Here is a 14,698-nt window from a genome sequence, read left to right on the forward strand (position 1 = left end):
TATATTCATCTCTTTGTGGGCCTATTGCAGAAACACTGAGATGGCTGGGACAGAAGATAGCTCATGTCCATAGTATAGGTTACATGCCTGAGGGCACCACCCAAGCTGGTTTCATGCTTGTGGAGACACACTCTTCCTCCTTCCAACCTTCCTGAGTCTGGCTTCTATTTATTTCTTCTGACCAACTCTAGATTCCCTTTAGAGATGAGCCACCACAAAATAAAAAATTTATAATTTTGATGATTCTGCACCTGACTTCAATTCTTGCTACCGGCATTTAAAACTAGCATGGCACAGCATAAAGATGAACAACAAAATGTATGCTAGTAGTTTAAAATTTTAATTGTTTTTATTTAGATGATGTTAAGTAACAAATAAAAAGCACCATAGAAGATCAAAAGATAAACTCTTAAAGAAAAGAAAAAGCTTTGTATGTACCTTTACTAGCCTTTGTTTTCATGCCCTTTGAGCAGGGAGCTCTGCATCTTCACTTTGCTTTGTGCCTCACAAGTTATGCAGCCAGCTCTGCTTCCAGGAGATCCTGAAACACACAAAAAGTTGAGAACCATTGTTCTAATATATCAGGAAATCAATGAGAAAGCTTTGCCAGCTGTTTGTATCTCTTAATTACACATTTATATCTAAGAAGATAATCACAGAGAAGGGCTATGGAACTATTCTACCCACACTGAGGCAAAACTTCATTTATTGTACAGCTCCCATAGGTTCCACTAACCAGAAAACCATTATGGTATCACAAACCCTTATCAGAAATGTCAAGTTCCCTCTTTTCAGTTCACATCTACCCAAGCAAAGGCTGCAGATTTCTTTGGGGAAGGATCAGAGGAAAATTTATTTTATATACTTGTGGTACTATACTTCTCAAAAGATCTCATTTCCTCCTTAAATTAGTAGATTCTGAGTCTGTGAGCTACTTTGATCTAGAAATTGAATGAAGGACTATAATTTGCCATTGAGTGGCTAATATCAGCTTTTGTTATCATTCAAACAAAGCAATATCCTGAGTAAAAGCTCATCCATCTCACCTCAAGATACTTGAAGATCAATTCCATAGATTCCTATGGATCTAGGCAATCTATATGCCTTCTTGCTCTGCCTTTTATTTATTTTTTAATTGTATCTGTCTTGTCTCTGATGATTAACTGGTGCCATCTAGGTTCCTTCATTCTGAAATGCCAGTGTTTCCAGTGATATTAGAGCCCAGGGAGATGGAAGCATCTCCCACTCCTAAATGTGACCTTCCTAAAGTTATGTGGTGCCCTCTTCAACAACATTCTTTGGGCCTTCCAAGGAGCATATAATGAACGGAGTTTCAATTCTTTCCAAGTAATCCATTCTACTATTTCCACCTCCCTGACTTTTGTTCTCTTCCTTAAGAACATGCCAATTAATTTCTGGCATCTTTAACTCATTTGTACTAGGGTGTGACTATCTCCAGCCTTCAGTGTAACATCCATGTCCACTAGTAAAATTAGCTCCTAGCCAGTATGCTGAATCCAAAATAATGAATGAATAATCAGCAGTCTTTGCTGATTTACCGATGACTACTTCTTCAGTGCCAAGGAACTTGCCAGTCATGACTCTAATTTTGTTGCAGTTTGATGGATCTGGCCTCATAGGCAGTTTAATTGGGCTCCATAACCAGTGGAAGTGCCATGGACAATCCTAGACAACTAAGTCTGGTTAATAATCTTATCATCTACTGTTCTCACACCATCATTGTAAACCCAGAGGACAACCATGGTGGCTTGCTGGGCTGCTGTGGCCTCTGCCAGGATGGTACAGACATGTTTTCAGTGGTGGCAAACTCATCACACTGGCCCAAACCTGTTGAAGCTCAAGTAGTCATCCGCTGAGGAAGGAGAGGGTCTCAGGTGTGAATGCTCTCTCAGAGCCAACCATTCCCTTCTTCCTCAGGCAAAACCGAGGCACTTAGTAGGAAGGGTTTCTGTAGTGACATGCTCCCTCCCCACCCCTACTAACTCACCACTGTCCCTCACTAAGTTTAATAAGATTACCACAACAGTCTGAAAGGTCTCTGGGTTACTGGATGAAAAGATCTTGAAGAAGCTTTATACAATTTTTCAAGAAGGTAACAAAACTCAATTCCTCATTCCATTGCAGAAAGGAAAGTCTGTCAATGTCAAGGACATGCCTAGAGCTAACTTACGGCTTCATTTGATGTGACTCACATGTGAGGGGACCAACATTTTAGGTCTCATCACCAGAGGACAGTGGGAATAGGCCGGAGCTGCTTCCCTAGTATTTTAGAGCCACTTTGTTGTATTTCTAATTTGAACCAAGGGTGAGCTTAGCTAAGGAGTTGAGTGACTGACTAAAGAAAAGGACCAATGGTCCTCCAGAGAACCAAATGCTATTTGTAAACAATCTTTAAAATAGCTTTTCATTGTTTAATTCTATGTAAATTAATTATCAATGGAGTATTACTTTTGAGGGATTTAAATTTAATTAGATAATATTAGTATTCTATTAATCAAATAACCACATTGCCGTCTCATTTCCTCAGTTTATAAGAAGTCCCAAAAATATTTAGAATTCCTTGAGGATAAGGCAATGCCTTACCTCAGTATGTGTTTAGTGTATTTACTAAATATTTAGTGTATTTAGTATGTTAGTGTGTTTAGTGTATTTACCTGAATGCTTAGTATTTTTTATTGAATTTATTGGGGTGATGGTTCACAAATCCACACAGGTTTCAAGTGTACAACTCAACAGAACATCACCTGTGCACTGCATGGTATAGCCATCACCCCAAACAAAGTCTCTTTCCTTCCCTATTTTTACTCCCTTTGCCCAGCTCTACCTACCCCCAACCCTCCTTTCCCTCTGGCTATCACCACACCGCTGTTTGTGTCTATGTGTTATATATAAATTCTTAGCATATTTACATGTACAGTACATTTTAGTTGAATGACAAACTTAGTATCGCTTATGTTTCATCCACCAGCTTCACCCACTAATTTTTTGAATAACGAACATGAAAAATTGATAGACTTGAAAGTCAGACATAACTTTGGTAAGCAGAGTTCTAAAGCATCCTCTCTATTAAAATTCCCTGCTTATTCGCTCCAACACTAATCTAGATATCTCTGCAAAGGGACTTTGCAGGTGAAATTGAAGTGACTAATTAATCAACTTTGAGACATAGTGATTATCTAGGATTATTCAAGTGCAATGACATGAGCACTCAGTGCAGAAGAGGAAGCCAGAAGAGTCAATGAGAGAGAGGTGGCAGAATAACATAGGAGAGATGAGGCAGAAGGGGAGGTCGGAGAGATATAAGCTGAAGGTTCAAACTCCCTTTTCTGTATTTAAAGATGAAGGAAGGGGACAAGCTAAGCAATACAGGAAGCTGAGAATAATCTTTAAAATCAGCAGCCAGCAAGAAAATGGGGACATCAGTCCCACAACCAGAAAGAACTGAATTGTCCTATCTAAAAACTTAAAAATAGATTTACTCTCAAAGACTCCAAAAATGAAGGAGGTTTGTCAATATTTTAATTTTGGCCTCATGAAACCTAAAGCAGAAAATCAGCTGAGCCACACTTTTCTTGGAATTCTGACTTCAGAACTGTGAGACAATCAATGGGTATATTTTTAAGCCAATAAGCAGGAAACAAACAAACAAACAAAAACCCTCAGTAACTTAATAGCTTTATTATATGTAAAAAATGTGTAATAAGAGTATTTTTAGAAATAATGAGTAGCCATTTCCATACTGAGACTCTCTGAAATGGCAGTGTGTATAGCTACTGTGAGGTATGAACTTCAGTATTTTCACAGTAGTCCATATCTTATTTATAAAATATAACATTCCATGGAATTATGTTTGGCACCAGATTTCATATTTAATGTATTGTATGTAACAGTATATGTTGCAAAATAGCTAGTGATTCTCTTTCTGAGAGATAAATTAATGAAGTGCATTAAATGATTATTTGACAAACTAAAGGAAAAATTAGTATATATTTGTATAACTGTTTAGGGGATAATCTCTCTTCATTCCAGTTATCTTACACATAGTAAAGTATACATTTTCATTAATTTTCATTTTATGGTTTTCTTGGGAAGAATTTTTATAGCTTCTTTCTCATTTTTGGTTGACTTTTTTTTTAATTGATGTCAGAGAGAAGAAGGGAGAGTGAGAAGAAGGGAGAGTGAGAGGGAGAGATAGAAACACAATGATAAGAGTCATTGATCGATTGCTTCCTGCACAACCCTTATGGGGGATTAAGCCCACAATCTGGGCATGTGCCCTGACCAGGAATCTAACTGTGATCTCCCAGATCATAAGTCGATGCTCAACCTCTGAGCTATGACTGGCTGATTTACTTGATTTTTTGACAGTGTTTACAATTGTTTGCTGTGTAAAACATTTAAAACAGGTTAAATATAAAATAATACATTGTGCTGAGGTTTTTTAATGTTGGTTATAAGCAACTAGTAGATTAGTCTACCCCAGAAGGGAAATAGTCTAAATACTTACATTAAGCAATAAATGATGCAAGATTATAACTAAAAATTTACATGCTAATGTAGAGACCATTTAGACCTTAAGATTGTAAAATTATAGTGTACCTTTTGTTGAAAAACAGTAATGCTGGGGTTTTTTTTATTTATTTTTTGTTCTTTTGTTGTTTTACTGCAAAATAATCACTGAGACTATGTAAGCAACTTCCATACTCTTTTTTTCTATACATACTTTTTATTCCAACTATCTGGCTATTTTAGATTATACAAATAACAATTTCCTGATGAATCACTTATGCTTACAAGCATAAGAACAAAAGACTATATAAACACAGGTTGACAAAGCAACCCTCTTTTATCTTGAAAAAAATTGTTTTCTGTTAAGAGATACATTTTCTTTCCATTTTTAATAAGTACACCATGAGCACAACCTGATAAAATGTACAATTTAATACATCTAAGTAAATTCTTGCAGTCAATTTTCTGCAAGATGTCCTAGCAAGGAAGACAGAAATATAATCTTGCATTAAAGTTATCTTTATCTAGCAAAGTTGCAGAGGGTCGTTATTTTTATGCTTTTATCAAGCATTGCAATTCCTTTAAGAAAAAGTTTATGTGATCTGTTGTCCTGGACACTTTGCAGCAATGAAGAGAAATGGCTTTGAATGCACAGTATGCTATGGCCTCATAATTTAATTGGCAGTGATACTGTTTCTCCTCTGGGCTGGCACAAATATGTGGCTTTCATAGAGATTCTGCAGAGCTTTTCACTTTTCTTCTAAATTTTCCAGCTGCTGCCATTCTCAGTGATTTCTATAAGACACCTAAAAGCAACTTGGCCAATAGTGGTGCAGAGCAATTTATGAAGGAAGGGGGAGAGGTAGGTTTATGTTCTACCAAGAAGTTGATATTAATAATATTAATATTATCAATTAATATTAATAATATTAATAATTATAAAAACTGATACCACCACTCTGGCTAATAATTTATGAACGTGTAGTGTTACATAATTTACAAAGCAATGAAGATGTTTGAGAATGGTTAATTACTTTTCTGTTAAACAACAACAAAATTAAGTAAAAATGTTTAGCTGACTGAGCTATTTTTCTTTATAGTGAAGTTTATAAATAACTTCTACATGCTTCCTTTTACATTAGTAGGTAATAGGTACCATTTATTAAAACTTTTGTATGATATGTTTCCAGTATCAGAAGCAAAACAAATTATTTACAAGGTTAATCAATTCCCTGAAAATAATTGATATGCTTTGCATAACACTGTAAAGTTTAGGAATCATTTTTTTTTTCTAGTCTCAATTGTGCTTGAAAGCAAATTAGAAAAAGGTCTTATAGGCTATAGACCCCATTTTCAAAGTGAGGAAATTATATCTTAGAATAATTAAATGACTTTGCCTAGGAAGTCATGACTAGAAAGTATTCAAACTGGGATGTTTTTCCAATCCTTTTTACTAAAAACTCATTTCCACTATAATTTCTAAGTCCTCTTACCTTTTTAGCAACATTTTTTCAGGAAAAAAAGTCATAGGCTGATTTTACATATATATATATATACATATATGTATATATATATTTATAAAATATGTTTTTATTGGTTTCAGAGAGAGGAAGGGAAAGGGAGAGAGAGATACAAACATCAATGATGAGAGAGAATCATCAATGGGCTGCCTCCTGCCTGCCTCGCACTGGGGATGGAGCCCTCAACCGGGGCATGTGCCCTGACCAGGAATTGAACTGCCATCTCCTGGATCATATGTCAATGCTCAACCACTGAGCCACACCAGCCAGGCTAGGTTGATATATTTTTAAGGTCCTTAAAATAAAATTCTCTTTCATCCCATATGAAAACCTTGAAAGATGACCATCATAGATTATTTGATACTGAACAAGTTTTTAAATTGCTAGAAAATGCGTTTTGTTTTGTTTTTTTTTAATTGACACTCTAATATGTTTTATAAAAAGAGTTACTACTGCCCTGACTGGTTTGGTTCAGTAGTTAGAGTATCAGCCTGCAGACTGAAGGGTTGTGGGTTCGATCTCCCATCAAGGGCAAGTACCTCATTTGTAGGTTGGATCCTCCACCCCAGTTGGGGCTCTTACAGGAAGTAAGCAATCAATGTCTCTCTCTCTCTCTCTCTCTCTCTCTCCCTCCCTCCCTCCCTCCCTCCCTCCCTTCCACTCTCTCTAAAAATCAGTGGAAAAGACATCATGTAAGATTAAAAAAAAACAACAAAAGAATTGCTACCAATTAAGTAGCCACACTTAATAGATGGTAAAGTGTTAATAAAGAATTGGCAGTTAGTCACTTTATTCAGGCAGATTTGGATCTAAATAGCTTTTCTGCAGTGGACCAAAACACATGTGGTCCTTACTGTGTACTGCTATTATTAAGAAAGGGAATAATATATAATTTAAATAATTAAAGAAATTATACTCCATAGTCATTTTCTAAATCACTCATGACAGAATTGACAAGTACTGTTACATTGTGCACATTGATAACTCTTTGAACACATTTTTCCTGTTGTATTATCTGAATAATAATAATTACATATATATATATACATATATATGACAGAAGTAAGGTTTTTATACATTGCTTGCTCTATTTTTTCCCCCAGCCTTTATTTGGAAAATGTCCCTGGGAAAGACAAAAAGCTGTATGTAAATATACAGTATAGAGTCTGTGAAAATGCTTGTTTATTTTTGCTTTATTTGTCTTAATTTCTGAAGGAATAAGAGGGAAAATTCAGGTATTTAGGGGGAATTCAGTGAAAATTGTATCTTCTACTCTATCATCTTTTTTTAGGTTTGAAGATGAAGACCCTTTAGAGCGATTAAAGAATGATGGTTATTTAGTCTTTAAAAGGCATAACATATGGGAGAAAGCACATTACTCTTCAATATTTAGAAAGATGATGAGTAGAATAAAAATACATTTGCCCTGAGATTAATGTAAGAAAATTACAAGTAGACAGATGTTGCTTCAGAATGGACCATCTTCTGACAGAGCTATCTTATAGAGTGCTGGGTTCTCCTCAGAAAATAACCACTGGTGAGCATTACTCAGAGAGACTATATGAAGGAAACCTTAACTGACTTCTAAGATCGCTTCCAATTTAAGATCATGAGAGGTTGCAGAAATTCCCATTTATAACCCTGCTGGGTAATATGACAATTGAAACAGATAACATCAACATTTTTCTTACCACCCTCAAAATCCATGATTTTATGAGAAACATTTTTATTTTTTTTTATTTTTTGCATGTTGTTAAGACACTCCTGCCTGAGACACTGTGATTTTCTAAAACCCCCCACCCCACCCTTCTCGGACCCTGGCTGGCTCTGCCCTCCTGTGACAACAAAGTCCGTGTGGCAGGTGGAGCTGTGGATGAGACGCTGGGGCCGTAAGGAAAGTGTGGAAACTCAGCAGAGTGAGGTCGGAGGGCCAGGGACTTGGACATCACCACGGGTGATGAGGAACTAGACCAGGTGTTGGGGTGAGGGGGGTCCTCCATCAGCAGGCTTAGAGGGATTGTTGGCTAGAACAGGACTCAGCAGGCCAAGGTCTGGCCAAGGTCGGGCCTAGCAGAGAAGAGGTCCTAAGGAGCCTGGCCGGAGTGAGTGGTGGGGAGGTTTGCCACTGGCTATGGTGACCAGGACACAGCGAATGCTTGTCCTACCCCTGCATCAGGATCAAGAGAAGCAGGGTTGATGCTGGGACCCCTTTGTTTTGGGAATTGCTATGTCAGAGAGAAAAGGTATCTATATCCTAACTAAAACTCCTCCTTGGCTTCCTTTATTCCACTTGCATTCTCATACTTTGGACTCCATTTAAATCTTCCATTTTTTTTTTCCCTCTTGTCATAAAATGTTTGTATTTTTCCTATAACATCATATTGTCCTCTTCATTAGAAAGTGATTTTCTTGTGCAGCTGGGCGTGGCTCTGCAGTGGAGCATAGACCTAGCATCCAGGAGACTGCAGTTTGATTCCTGGTCATGGAGGGCTCAATCCCCAGTCAGACGCCTGCAGGAGGCAGTCGATCAATGACTCTCTCATCATTGATGTTTCTCTCTCTCTCTCTCCCTCTCCCTTCTTCTCTCTGAAATCAATAAAGATATATTTAAAAAAAGAAAAAAAGAAAGTGACTTCCTTAGGGGACAGAACCTTTCTTGTTTTGTCTCTGTATTTCTAGTATTAAGAGCATACTAGGCATAGAAAAACACTCAATAAAATTTTGCTTTGTATTAAAATCAGTCAAGAAAATAAGAAAGATTAAAAAAAAATTAATGTAGATAATAAAGCCAGCAATAGAAGGGAGGCTGAAGTGAAGGGTAGGCTCAGGTGCAAATAGCAATGACCAATGCTAATCTAACACTTGCTATGTGTCAGATACTTCCCTACAAACAGTAAATTTAATTAAATCTTCACACTTACTCATCACAACAATGCTTCATGGTGGATACTACTTTTATTCCCTTTTACAGATAAGGAACCCAACTTCCTAATGACACAGCCAATGGGTAGCAGGGTTGGGATCTAAATCCTGGCCAATTTTCCAAGCCAATTATAATCTGTTGACTCTCCATAATCACGAAGCCACATTATGGAACCCAGATATACCAAGGAAGAGGTAGAGAGAGGTCGGGCGAGCACTCAAGGATCAGGGTGCATACATGTTGCAGAAATCAAAGACAGTAAGTCCAAACTAGGTGGGCAGAGAACCAGTAGGGGAAATTAACAAAAGAATAGATAGGCCAGCTAGTGTAACTGGACAGGAGACTGTATTCCTATACCCAACCTATTCCTATACATAACCTGACTAGCATCATGACTATGTTTGAGCCCCTCTGAGCCTCAGCATTCTCATATGTAAAATAACATGGTATGACTATCTCTTAATAAGTCTCTGTTCCCTTTGAACTCTAAGGTAGTGTTCAAAAGTTCAGGAAGCAATTTTGAGACAGGGATTAAAATTTCAGGCAAGGCAAATAATCAAAAGCTCAGGAAAATTGGTTTTAACCTGAAAGGGTTAGAGTCTCGACAGCAATATGTTGGTGTAGCAACTTGAAGGTATCTGTTACATAAAACTCTTGATAAATGGGAGCACCCTGCATTTTTAGAAAGTTCAAATTCTAGAGGCAGTAATATATATATATATATTAAAGAGCATCTTATCTTGAGAGTAGAGCACTTTTTCCTGTCCCTGACACCCCTTTGGGTCGTGAGAAACCTAACTTTTCTTAAAGGCATCATTCTATAAAACAAAGGCCCTAGAAATTATCATTTAAAATATTGGAAATAATTTCCATTCTTTCTTAGGTTTATGTGATAGTTTTAATAGAGCTATTTTTAAATTTATTTTATGTTATGAATTATTTTCCTAGTGCTGCCAAAACAAAGTACCAAAAACTGGGTAGCTTAAAACAAGAGAAATTTATTCTCTTACAGTTCTAGAGGATTAAGGTATGAAATCAAGATGTGAGGAGGGCCAGATTCTCCCTGAAAGTTCTAGGGAAAAGCCCTTCCTTGCCTTTTCCAACTTCTGGGGTATCCTGGCAATCCTTGGCATGCTTTGCTTGTAGCAGAATGACTTTTATCTCTGATCCCTCCATCTACACATGGCCTCTGCCCTCTGTGTCTTCTCTGTCTTCATGGTCTTCTCATGGTATGTCTGTATCTCTTATAAGCACACCAGTCATTGGATTAGGGCCCATTTTACCCAGTAAGGACTTACCTTAACTGATTACATCTGCAAGGACTCTATTTCCAAATAAGCTTATATTATGAGGTTCGGAGTGGACATGAAGTTTTGGGAACACTATTCAGTCCGGTACATGATGCAACAAAAAGACACTGCCTTAGAAGTTAAGATGCATGTTTTAATCTTGCTCCTGACAAAAATAGAATCATGCATAAATTGGAAACTTTAAAAACTTTACTTGCCAAGGAATATTTAAGAAATTATAATTTTATAATTCTATGACTTTAGACTAAAACTTTACAGTTCATAATGTAAACTAGAGGATATGACAAATCCTCTGGATCACCTTTCAATTTTCCATTTTTTTGACAGTATGAGTTTCCTAAGAATTCATCTTTCTAACTAATAATCTTTTAAATGAACAGTTAAATAAATTCCATTACCTCTGCTTATTTAAAATGAAATTAGAGATTCTGTGATGGTCTGCAAAAGATTAGCCTTCCAACCATAAGGCTTAAAGCAGTGACTGGGAAGTTCCTCTGAAGGACCCTGGTCACAGTGTGCAAGGTGGTGTGAGAATAAGTTTTAGCTCAGTAGACTTTCATAGCAGAGAGGTTTCTTTGAGTTAACTATTATACTGTATAATGTGTTGCTTTGGTAGTAGCTGTTAATGAAGCAAACAACATTAAAGCTTATGTTAAAGTTATTTGAACATTAATACAATATTAAAGTTTAATATCCATATTTTAAACATAATAACTAAAACATGATAATTGGAGGAATTTGCTTATATTGACCTGATGTTACTATTAATTGTCAGCTAACTTTTAAAATGATGTAGAAAAAATAAATTTCTAATGGAATTTTGAATGAATAGCTATATATTGATATATTACCAATAAGATGAGGGACAGCAATAATAGAACTTAGGGAGAGAGGAAATAAATATTAGAAAACCTGTTTATGTCAACTTCAGAAAATAAAAAGTAAGAAAATTCTGTCTATTTAGAATAAAACAAAACTATAAGTTTTTTATAGTTAGAAAAAATACTTTAAAATATGCAGTGGCAAAAGTATATAGTAGAATTTAATCTTTATTTATGCTATTAATAAAGATGACTATGTCTTATATAGTCACAACTTAAATTTGGTGTCAAAACCTTTCCTTATAATAAATGTTTCCATCTATATGTAAAGGATGTATACGTACATATATTCCCATCTAATGGAAAGACTGTCAAATATTAAGAATAAATTTATTCTATTATATGGTCTAAATTACCCTTTCAATGTTATTTCCCACAATTTTTTGCGCTCATTCTCAGTCAAGTTGACATACCAAATATAGCACTTTATACTATGTTTTCTGCTATTTTGCCTTTGTTTATACAGTTCCCCTGGTCAGAATACATATCTTTACATTTCCCATTTTCTAATTTATATGCTTACCTAATATTCTAAGTCCATTTGAAGAACAATTCTTTACAGAATTGATGACAGTCATTTTTTAGGTATTGCATGTTTTAGAGCTATCACATGTGTGGTAAGGTTTTTGATGCTAATCCATTTTTTTCTCCTCATTACAATTATCCAGGATCATATATTAGGAGTTCTATAAATCTGTGTAGAATGAATAATTGAATAAACTTAAAATAAAGGTATTGTACAAAAGGTAAAAAAGCCAAAAAGTTTTGATATCTCTCATTACTTATTCTCAGAAAACCTGGAGCTAGCTAAGGTGCTCCAGCAGTGGTAACTGTGTGCATTGATATTGTTTCTTTAGTGAATAAAACATGATGGAACAAAAATAATTTCCAGATGTAAAAGAAGATTAAGCATGTTATCATTTAAAGAAGACTTGATAGAAAAAGTAAAAAGAACCAAGAGAATTCCAGTATTCCAAAAATAAAAATGAGAACATAACACGGACAAATGTGAGATCCAGTAATATCTGATTGTAGCTCCTAATGTTGAGATTACTGCTAGCACTTTTTCAAACAGCATTGCTTGTTCCTAAAAGATTTAGTATGACTCACAAAGATACAAAATTATAAAAATCTACTCTAAATTATATATAAAAATAAAAGAAAATCTGCTGTAGTGATGTTGAATAAAACTATTATCAGAGCTCTCTGAAAAACCACCACCAAACTATAAAAGGCCATAGCCTTCTTACCAGATACATTTCAGTTGTACTCTAAGTTTTCTAGAGGCCAAATAAAAAAAGAAATCTGATCAATTTCATAGTTTACAGTGCCCATGATAAAAGTAAACCAATTTACTCAGGAGAAGTGTAATTATTCCTGCTACTAAAACCTGAAAGAAATTTCTCCCAAGGGTTATCATAAAAAGGACACTGTAAAATATAATGAAATATGCCTTGAACAATATCTTTATGATAGACACCACTAAGAGTTTCACAGAGGTGCTTTTTCAAGGTATCTTCACTATGTACTGAGGGTCTGGCTAAACAATCCTATATGTAGTTTAATAGAGGCATAGATTTTAAATAACTGAAAAAAATAGATGGACTAAGTATCTTTCAAAGATTTTTTCAAAGCATCTGTACCTAACTGTAGCTCTTTAGAAAAATTTAGAAAAATCTCAGAACAGGTAATTGGTTCACTTAGTAAGTAGGTATTGGGCAACTGTAATTTACTGTGTTAGCCACAAAGGAAACACAAGAGGCAAAACAGTTCCCAGGAAATCAGCTGTCCTGTGATGTCAATAAAATGTAAATAAATATGACAGATCACCTGAAAAAATTAAAAGTCAACATTCTCTTGTGCAAGCTGAAGGCACATCAAGCCTGGGATTCAATTCCAGGGATACACTCATGACACGGGTCAGGTCTGTCTTCAGAAAACAGGTTTGAATCTGCTCTGACCTGCAGTTTAATGAGCGCTTGCTGAATCTTCTGTTTTGGCATAGTCACAGTGCCCTCTTCTTTTAAGAAGAGATCTAGCCCTCTATTTCAAGTTTTAATCCAAAATAAGACCCTATTGGGATTTTTACCACAAACATGGCTTTAAAACTGAGGAGCCTTAGTAATACCTTCCCTGGAGATATCTCAGGAGACTTGCAGTGGCAGTGGGGAGAGGGGAGACAAAAGGAAAGGCCAGCCAGATCTCTCTTTTTCTCTATCCATACCTCAGCCGCAGAATCCTCTCTCCTAAAATGTAAGACAGTTTTTTTTGACAAGTGGTTTTAAAATGTGTTTGAAAAACACTGCACTGTTCTGAACTATTTCCAAAATTTTATTATTCTCTACAAAAATCATAACTACAATAAATACATACTGTTCACCTGCTATGTTGTAAAGTTTCTGTCTCAAGGAGCTTAAAATTTGTGATAAGTCCCTCAAGTGCACCAAAAATGAGGCTGTAGTTGGGTAACTGCTGTCTCAGAGATGTAAATACCACGTTCTGTGGGTGCGTAGAGTGGGTGGGGGGCCAGATAAAATGCAAGTGAACAGAGGGCCCAAGAAGCCCATAGGTAATAGGTACCTTTTGAATTGAGTCTTAAAGAAATGATAGAAACTAGGAAAACAGGGTCAATAAAGTAATATTAAGCAATAGATTGAGTGAGGAGGGACATGTCAAACAGCACAGCAAAGGGAAAGAAGAGTAATTTTTGTGACTGGAATGCAAGGAAGGAAAAGACACCTTAGAATTAGGAAGAGGTGCGGTAGTAAGGAACCAGTGTGTTTAACCAAGAGATTTGAACCGAAGGCAAGGGATACCAAATGAAACCAGGCCACACCAACTTCAGAGAGATGCCATGAAATAATTTCTGTTTTAGAAATATTATTTTAGCATTATTATGGAAGATACAATAGAGAAACTAAGAACAGAGTCAAGCACAGTAAATAAAAGATTATTGCAGCAATGTGGAAAAAAATTAACAAGAATCTGAATTAAGCCAGAGAAATTGTCATGAGAAGAGGGAAGTATAAAAGACAATAAAGGGGGTAGAACATATAAGATTTTGTGATTTCTATGGACTATCTTTCCTGTTTTTCCCCCCTTCTACATATGCAGTGATGTATTGTATGTGTTACTTCTCTCTCTGGTTTTATTTCCACTTTCTGATTCATGTATAAGCAGTCAAGCTTTAAAAAATGTGAAATGCTACTCTTTTCCTATTCAACAAATCTTACATAGCATTCCACTTGAAACTTAAACATTTAATCACTTAGTACATTCTGCCTGCATAACAAAGCTCAACATTATAATCCCCCAGTTATTACAAGTTCTGTGCTGTCTTGGTTACATTTACACTTCAATTACAATTACAATGCTTTCATCTTAACAGCTTCAAGTTTCTGAAGGATTAAGTCTCAAGGATTATGTTATAATGAGAACAAAGGTTATTGACTACTTTTCTCATTTCTTTCTGAAATGCTTTGCTAGCTAAATAAAAGTGAAACCAAATTTATGCCAAGATGTTTTCTGCCTGCA

The 14,698-nt window shown here is 35.8% G+C and overlaps 1 protein-coding gene across 2 annotated transcripts in view; it reads left to right on the top strand.

Annotated features, from left to right (window-relative positions):
- KLHL1 (kelch like family member 1) overlaps positions 1–14,698 on the top strand; it is a 329,988-nt gene that overhangs the window by 193,587 nt on the left and 121,703 nt on the right. The gene's annotated exons all lie outside the window — the stretch shown is intronic.

The sequence above is a fragment of the Miniopterus natalensis genome, chromosome 2 (genome assembly GCF_054644295.1).
Source record: "Miniopterus natalensis isolate mMinNat1 chromosome 2, mMinNat1.hap1, whole genome shotgun sequence".
NCBI lineage: Eukaryota > Metazoa > Chordata > Mammalia > Chiroptera > Miniopteridae > Miniopterus > Miniopterus natalensis.